The sequence below is a fragment of the Homarus americanus genome, unplaced genomic scaffold (assembly GCF_018991925.1).
Source record: "Homarus americanus isolate GMGI-L3 unplaced genomic scaffold, GMGI_Hamer_2.0 scaffold25827, whole genome shotgun sequence".
NCBI lineage: Eukaryota > Metazoa > Arthropoda > Malacostraca > Decapoda > Nephropidae > Homarus > Homarus americanus.
Genome location: NW_024738300.1, coordinates 1,571,064 through 1,580,900, shown reverse-complemented (window position 1 = coordinate 1,580,900; position 9,837 = coordinate 1,571,064).

The following is a 9,837-nucleotide window of genomic DNA, read 5'->3' as shown; positions in this document are numbered from 1 at the left end:
TAGCTGTCGGTGTAGTGGGAATCGATGACGACAGTAATGTAAAATCTGGGAGTGATGAATGAGTTTTCTTCTATCACCTTTTGCAGTCCCTCAGTAACTGTCAGCCAGAGAACAAATAAAACACATAGCTTTAATAACACATATACTCATGGATCTAGGATCTAGATCAGTGGTTCTCAACCTTGTTTGCCCCATGCACCCCTTTCACCATATGTCAGATGTCATTCCCCCCTCCTTTCCAAGATTGTCTGCCTCAAAAAGTGCATTCCAAATAATATGCATATAATACTGAAAAACCTTTATTTTTTCCATATTAGTACATATACATTTACAATTTTACATGGATTATTTTTATAGTGGAGTTTTACAAATTAAATGCCAATTGAAAATGTTGATGGATTTATAAAACTTGAATAATGCAATAAACAAAAAGTTCAATAGAATACCAGGATATTGTAAATTTGTAATTAATTTTATTCAGATGAAGATTACAGTCAATGAGAAACCTGTGATTGTTTTTTCTTCGCCAATTCTGGGATACGCGGAGGAGTGCTTGAAAGGGCACAACGCAGGTCATTTTCTACCTCTAATCTACTACGTTGCTTCGTTTTAATTTGCAACAGAGTTGAAAAGCCTGACTCGCAAAGATATATCGACACAAACGGAAGCAATGCACGGATAGCTCTTTCTGCCACTTTTGGGTAGGAATCGCACATCAAGGGCCAAAATTCTGTGATTGATTTCTCATCGAACATATCTATTGCTCCCGAATCAGTTTTTACCCCTGGTTGAGAACCCTGATATATATATATATATATATATATATATATATATATATATATATATATATATATATATATATATATATATATATATATATATATATATATATATACTAATTAATAAGGGTTTATAGGACAAGCCCATCCCCCTGATTGACCCAATTAACTTAAACTACTTCATGGCCCCATATTTTTTATGGAATTCACAGTTAAGTTTACTTGCCTCCATTCTTCGATTTATCTCTTGAACGACAGGGTCAGTGTGCCTCGAGAAATATTGTCCGGGCGATCCTTTTAGCATCCAAGACTGGGTACCCCACTTCCAGTTGTCCAGAGACACCAAATCCTCAAAGGTTTCAGGTGGTTGGGACTTCCCCTGGACTGTCAGGTGAGCAATTAAAGACGAACGATACCCTGTGGTGACGACCAGACAGAACACCAGCCACCATCCTACCAACAGCTGTAAGCATAAAGTGAAGGTGATGATCAAGCATCCGCCACCCACATCTACCTGTAAACATAAAGGTAATGACTAGGAACCTGTCATCCATCAGGTGAAAATGTTAACCTATGATTTGGTTTATGAAGCGTTGTAAACTAGTGTGGGTGGTACACTTACTGTATACTGTTGTGTATGTAAGTTGAGAATATGGATGAAATGTGTGTGGATGTTAAATCCTTTTCCTGTTGCTTTCTACAATTATCTTACTCCACTCTAAGAAATGTGTCTCCCCTTCTCAGAGTCTTCTGTACTCCTTGATCCACCCACTCAAAAGTAGGAGAGGAACAAAATTAGCAGATAGAAAGACTTACTCTGCCTGAGTCATTGACGGGAGGGTTTGAGGTCGGCCGTTCTAATAGCACGGCCCAGCCATACAGGAGGGCTGTGCTGAATTTAACACCACGATCTCCTGTCACCCACCACCAGGCATTCTGCAGCAGCCACATAACCACGCCCCACGCCAACACACTCAACAGTAATCCTCCCCACAGTTCTCCTTAAGAAAAAAATGAAGAATTATTTAATTACTTGACGCTTTAGGCTCCTGTTAGGTTGTTAAGAGTTAAAATACCGTATCTCTCGCCCAAAAACACAGAAGTGAGTAAAAATTTGGTTGCTTGTAAGGTCTGGCGCTTGGGACATTTGCAGTGTCTTTAGTGGCGATTTTCTAACAATGGTGTTAGATTTGTATGAAATAAAGTTACGATAAAATATTTTGTAAAGACAGAGATGAGTCACTGTTAAATCTATCCTTACCAGTTGTAAAAATTTACATAAATTCCTTTTTCATTAATGTCCTATATAAATGCGGAAAAAATATTGTCTTGCAATTAAATGTTTAAAAATAGTAACCAAAGAAATGTTTTCGACTAAGTTAAAAAACATTATCAAACAAGAAGTATATTGCAATCACAAAGAATATAATGATATGAAAGAATGCATAATGCTGTCAATATTATGGTTTCATTATTCTCTGCCTAATTCACTTACTTTGCCTAATAACAGAAGGGGGCCAATAATCTAAGTAGGATCCCTCCAGTGTTCTTGACAGTTTTGTACAGGGTTATTTTGAAGCCCAATACCATTCTCGTTTCCACATCATAAACTGGTAGGTTATTTCTTAGGTCTAATACCCTTTCTTGAAGTATTTTCTTATATTTGTCTTCATGACAATTTAGTGAGCTTGAAGTTGTGTTCACTCGTGTTAGTGACGCGTGACATCACGACAAATTTATATTTCCTTACATTTTTTATTCCTTCCAGACTTGTGATGTCTTTTCGAGATCCGCTTTGTCTTGTCATGTCAGAAGAGCTGTCAGTTCTCAGACCCTCAGTCTAATTGGATAATCAAGATCATATAGGTCAGTAATCATCTGGTAGGTAGTAGGCAGCTACCAAACAGGGAGGTACTACTGCCTGGGAAGATATTGGAAGCATAATGTGTTGTCTAATGGTAGACCCTGCTGCCATATGGCATCACGAAAATTGTGACCAAGTCCCAGGTTGCTGACCTGACAACACAACATACATATATCGTTTCTCACTTTTGATCTTTTTTTTCTTTTTTGTATTTATAGTTCTTTATTATTAAAATTATTATTATTATTACAGTTACTGTATTATTATCATCATTATTTTATTATTTTATTTTTGTTTGTTTTATCATAAATTTTATTTATTATGAATTATTATGACAATTATTATTATTATTATTATTAATTATTAATTATTATTATTAATTATTATTATTATTATTAATTATTTATTATTATTATTTATTATTATTATTATTAATTATTAATTATAATTATTATTATTATTAATTATTAATTATTATCATTATATTAATTGTTAATTATTATTACATATATTATTATTATTATTATTATTATTATTTTTATTATTACACATTTATTACATTTCGCCCCCAGGCCTGATGTGGGTCAGTGACCTGTGTCCGGGTGGGCTAACTCTCCAAAAAAAAGCCTTCCTAGGATGTTATATTTTTCTGGAAGTCTGGTCTCCATACATAATATACAGTACGAGACTTAAAAAGCAGAAGGAGCACCTACAGGTACTTACTATACAGGATCTTTGCATTTGAAGTTACGGCTGATTATTTCTAAATTTCGGTTATATTTTAGACTGCTGCTCCAACTTGTTTCACTGCCTTCACTGATGGTCTAAAACGATGTCAAGACCTTTTTCCTGCTCAACAGTGTCCACGAAGTGTTATTCACAGAACAGTTGTGATTAGGAATGTCTTATCTCAAAATATATTTTTCAGTCAAAAACAAGATCATTGTGCAACTTTGAGGCTACATCACATAGTTACATATAAGTCATTCATTTCAGTTTTAGTTGAGTTCTTACATTTGTTTCTTTATAAGAAAAATATTGGGAGCTGTCCCGTGACTTGTACTGTTTAGGTAAGAAAGTTTATCAGTGGTAGACATATTCTGAAACACAGTTGAGCGTTTTCTATCTCATTATAAACACACTATATATATATATATATATATATATATATATATATATATATATATATATATATATATATATATATATATATATATATATATATATATATATATATATATATATATATATATATATTGTTACGAACCACGTCATCAATTGTCATGATCTACCTACCCAGCACCACGAGCAACGCCATCTAGGGACGAAACACGAGTATGACTAGTCTTAGTTACCACTCCGGGGTTTCCCTTCTCCATATCCTGGTTGTTGCGTCACCTCCTACAAGTCTTCTTCGTCAGCTCCAGTTCGATGAGAGTTCAGTTCACTCTGGGAAGTGACCACAGGATCACCTATCCTGGAAACCTACAGCACAGTGACTACCTACCGTCTTCTACAATGCTCAGCCTTACTCGTCAGCCATCTCAGCTCCGCACTTAAGTATTGGTAATCTTGTATTGCCTCCCCCACCTCCACCTTGCTTCAAATTATTGTATGTTGTATAAATATGTATATACTGTTAATGTTTAGGTTAAGTATGGTTAAGGGTAATTTATAGATAGCTGAATAATTTGTTAAGGAATTTATGGTACTTTATTATACACAACAAAAACTCGCATCCTTTGTCTACCCTACGGCACAGTGACTACCTACCGTCTTCTACAATACTCAGCCTTACTCGTCAGCCATCTCAGCTCCACACTTAAGTATTTGTAATCTTATATTGCCTCCCCCACGTCCACTTGCTTCAAATTATTGTATGTTGTATAAATATGTATATACTGTTAATGTTTAGGTTAAGCATGGTTAAGGGTAAATTATAGAAAGCTGAATATTTTGTTAAGGAATTTATGGTACTTTATTATACACAACAAAAACTCGCATCCTTTGTCTACCCTTTTATAGTCCGATTGTCTTTGTTTTTTTGTTGTTGTTGCCTGTTGGGATCTGGGTAGACTTTTAACTATATTCTAAATCCTCAACTCGTAACATTATATATATATATATATATATATATATATATATATATATATATATATATATATATATATATATATATATATATATATATATATATATATATATATATATATATATATATATATATATATATATATATATATATATATATATCTCTATATATATATATATATATATATATATATATATATATATATATATATATATATATATATATATATATATATCGGCTTGGCCGTGTGAATAGAGATAGTTCAGCTGTTTTAGGGTCACGAGTGTGACCTCTTCTTACATGCTTACTGCATGTGAGTCACATTATAGTGAATGAATAAAAAATGTAAAGTGTATTGGTCATTATTATATCACTCAAGGTGTGATTATATGTTACTATTCGAATACAGAAAAACAAGGGTTCAATGTGATATCAATATTCTTTCTCGGGTGCTTTACTTCTGTATACTGTATTGGCATTCTATCCATGATCGAGTTGAACTGGGAAATTTTCAAAACAGAAATTCGGAGTAGTTAATTAGTGTAAACGCTCCTAAATGTTTGTACCATAAATTTAGCAGTATATCACTATAGCATTAGAACAACAATACACTAATTTTAAAGTCTTTGTGATGACTAATTTACCTGCTAAAACCAAAGTAAAATAGTCGTACCTGCAAATGGTCTAATCAGAGACAGATATTGAGGTAACAGGTAGGCTTTCAAGGATACCGGGCATACCACATCAACTTGATAAGCACCGAAGTAATGCAAGACAACATTCGCTCTACAGCGGGAGCCGTGGTATACCAATGTCTATCTCTTCTCGCTGTAATTCGCCCAACATTCCAGTAAACTGGCCAATCCTCACTCTACCCCAGGCGCGCTCAGACTGTTCTCGAATCTCATAACTGTAGGTGATTACTTGCAATTTAGGTTTGTGTTGTTAAAGATATAATCGATTACTTCAACATCTATGGTCCTTAAGTGCATATACTAGAAGAGTAATTACATTAGTTACCAACAAAAAAATTAAGAGATGCATCTCAATATATAAGATTTTTTGATGCCGCATGTGAAGTATAATATATATAAAGTACAAACATATGGTGACCATGGAAATCTGTGTCAGCTATTATATATATATATATATATATATATATATATATATATATATATATATATATATATATATATATATATATATATATATATATATATATATATATATATATATATATATATATATACTGTACATACCTGCAGTTGAGTGCTGGTTCCAGAACAGAAAGCAGTCTAGCGTCAAGGCAATCTTTGAGAGTGACGGTACTGCCTGGCTCACTACTGTCGGGCGTGTAGTCATTGTATGGGAAGTAACGAATTGCTGAGAACTTCATCTTAAGGCCCATGAAGTCATGAAACCTTTCTGCTGAAAAAATCGTCAAGGCTTAGAGACTTTAATAGAGATTTTAGAGACTTTTCTTTCCATAAGCAAAAGAGCTACTGAGGAGGCACTAACCAGTTAGGCCAAGGCAACGTACAGACAATGAAATCTTTTGCTTCGATGCAATTATCCAAGTTAGACGGAACCATGTCAACGATTTACAGTTTTAATCTGCAAAGAAAAGAAGTACTGTACCTGTTTTAATGCGTTTGGTGAAATAGAAACAATATTTGAGGAAGACAGTATTGGTGGGCAGAGCACCTGAAAATATTCTATGGCTGAGGAAAATATTCTATGGCTGAGGAAAATATGAAGTCGACACGATCTTGGAGGACAATATACACTTAATTCTCTTATTAAGTTATTCATTAGAATTTTAACCAATAAGATTAGATGAAAATAAGAATATAAATCACAAGAATGTTTAGACAATATGAGTTAAGTCAGGAAGTTTTGTAAATTTTTCTCTATGAATTAACTTTAGTATTCCCTTCCTTACTCCACATAGGAAACAAGAAAACATGAAGTGTAATTCACATTCCCAGGGGTGATTACAGTCTGTAATCAACCTTGAAGATGTTCCGACTGACAAATGATTTACAAGATAATATTGGCTCTTTCGCTAGGCCAAGGTGTGAAATATCTTACCTTTGGCATAACTAGTTAGAATGGACTACCTACCTACCTACCTACCTACCTTGTTAGATTGGACATCCTAGAAAAGTTAGAGATCAAAGAAAAGTAAGCTGTAATGAGAGAGAGCATAAGGATAAAATTAGCTATAATACATGGGATGGGATACGACTATTCAACCTCTTTGTGGTGTAACTGACCGAGGTTAAATGCAGAGAAAAATAAGCCATAATGAAAGAGAACCTAAGGATCAAAATAGCTGTAAATCATAGGAGGGAATACGACTTTTCTACGTGTGTGCATCGGGGCTGTGTCTGATCTGGTTGGTTGGAGTTTTTTTGAGATCACTACATATAACACCATCCATCATCACTACATATAACACCATCCATCATCACTACATCACTCCATCATCACTACATATAACACCATCCATCATCACTACATATAAGACCATCCATCATCACTACATATAACACCATCCATCATCACTACATATAACACCATCCATCATCACTACATATAACACCATCCATCATCACTACATATAACACCATCCATCATCACTAAATATAACACCATCCATCATCACTGCATATAACACCATCCATCATCACTACATATAACATCATCCATCATCACTACATATAACAACATCCATCATCACTATATATACCATCATCCTTCATCACTTCATATAACACCATCCATCATCACTACATATAACACCATCCATCATCACTACACATAACATCATCCATCATCACTACATATAACATCATCCATCATCACTACACATAACATCATCCATCATCACTACATATAACATCATCCATCATCACTACATATAACACCACCCATCATCACTACATATAACAACATCCATCATCACTACATATAATATCATCCATCATCACTACATATAACATCATCCATCATCACTACTACATATAACACCACCCATCATCACTACATATAACAACATCCATCATCACTATATACATCATCCATCATCACCACATATAACATCATCCATCATCACTACATATAACAACATCCATCATCACTACATATAACACCATCCATCACTACATATAACATCATCCATCATCAGTACATATAACAACATCCATCATCACTACATATAACATCATCCATCATCACTACATATAACAACATCCATATCACTACATATAACACATCCATCATCACTACATATAATACCTCCATCATCACTACATATAACACCATCCCATCATCACTACATATACAACATCATCCATCATCACTACATATAACATCATCCATCATCATACTACATATAACACCATCCCATCATCACTCCATCATCACTACACAACATCCATCATCACTACATATAACACCATCATCATCATCACTACATATAACACCATCCATCATCACTACATATAACACCATCCATCATCACCACATATAACACCATCCATCATCACTACATATAACACCATCCATCATCAACAAATAACACCATCCATCATCACTACATATAACACCATCCATCATCACTATAACATATCACTACATATAACACCATCCATCATCACTACATATAACACCATCCATCATCACCACATATAACACCATCCATCATCACTACTACATATAACACCATCCATCATCACCACATATAACACCACCCATCATCACTACATATAACATCATCCATCATCACTACATATAACATCATCCATCATCACTACATATAACACCATCCATCATCACTACATATAACACCATCCATCATCACTAATACATATAACACACCCCCATCATCACTACATATAACTACATCCATCATCACTACATATAACAACATCCATCATCACTACATATAACATCATCCATCATCACTACATATAACATCATCCATCATCACTACATCGGTAAAGTAGTTTCCGAGATTCTCTTGCGGACACACAAACAAACAAACACACAGACATATTTTTTTGTTATATATATATATATATATATATATATATATATATATATATATATATATATATATATATATATATATATATATACACGGGCAACTTGTTTCCTTCCGACAGAAGTTTGTATAAAACAGCGCGATTTGAAAGTAAAACTAACCATTAAAGAAGAGTTCATCAGTATGCTGGGGAGGGGATGTGAGGTTCCAGTCTTGGATAAGTTGGACGTCCGCCTCCCCGTTGTTGCAGAACAGACACCGCCGGTACACCCACACACGCTCACTCACTGATGCTGCCACAGGGAGGGAATTAGCCAGTGGCGTAGCTAGAGTGTGTGCCGCCCGGGGCGGCCCTTGAGTTTGCCGCCCCCCCCTCCCGTGCCCCCACAAAAATTACATATTGCACAGTAGGGGGCAGTGAAATTTTGCTCAAAGCTGCACTCTTCAGGCATTGTTCCTTATACATATCTAAGACTCCATGCCAAATTTGAAGCTGATATGTCGAGGTTAAGTCTGCCGCATTTTCTACTGAAATCTTTAAATTTACCTACAGTACTAGCCAAACAGCCGCTGTGGTGGTGCAATGTTCTGTTCAGTGTTTATCAACTTTTTTTTCATATCTCTTAGTTCATTTAAGTTGTCTTGTTGCAGATGAGTATGGTGCTATGCCTATATTGATTACACTGGTCTGCATTTGGGAACTTTTTTATTTTTATTTTTATTCATGTATGTGATCTTACATATTCTTGGGTTGCTGATTTTACATATCTCCACCATTTTGCTCTATCACGTAAGGATTTTTAATAAAATACAAATTCATGATTTTTAAATATGATATAATATAATAATATATAATTAATTATTAATGTATTCCAAATAACCATGAAATTAATTACGTTTATCATGAAATGAAACAGAATAATCAACATAAAATCTAATGAATGTAAACAAAAATATGCTCCTAATAGTTAGCCTACATATTGATTCAAAGGAAGGAGGACCGCTTTGATTTCCGCTTGTGCTGTGCATGAAATGAGAAAAGGCTGATAATTAT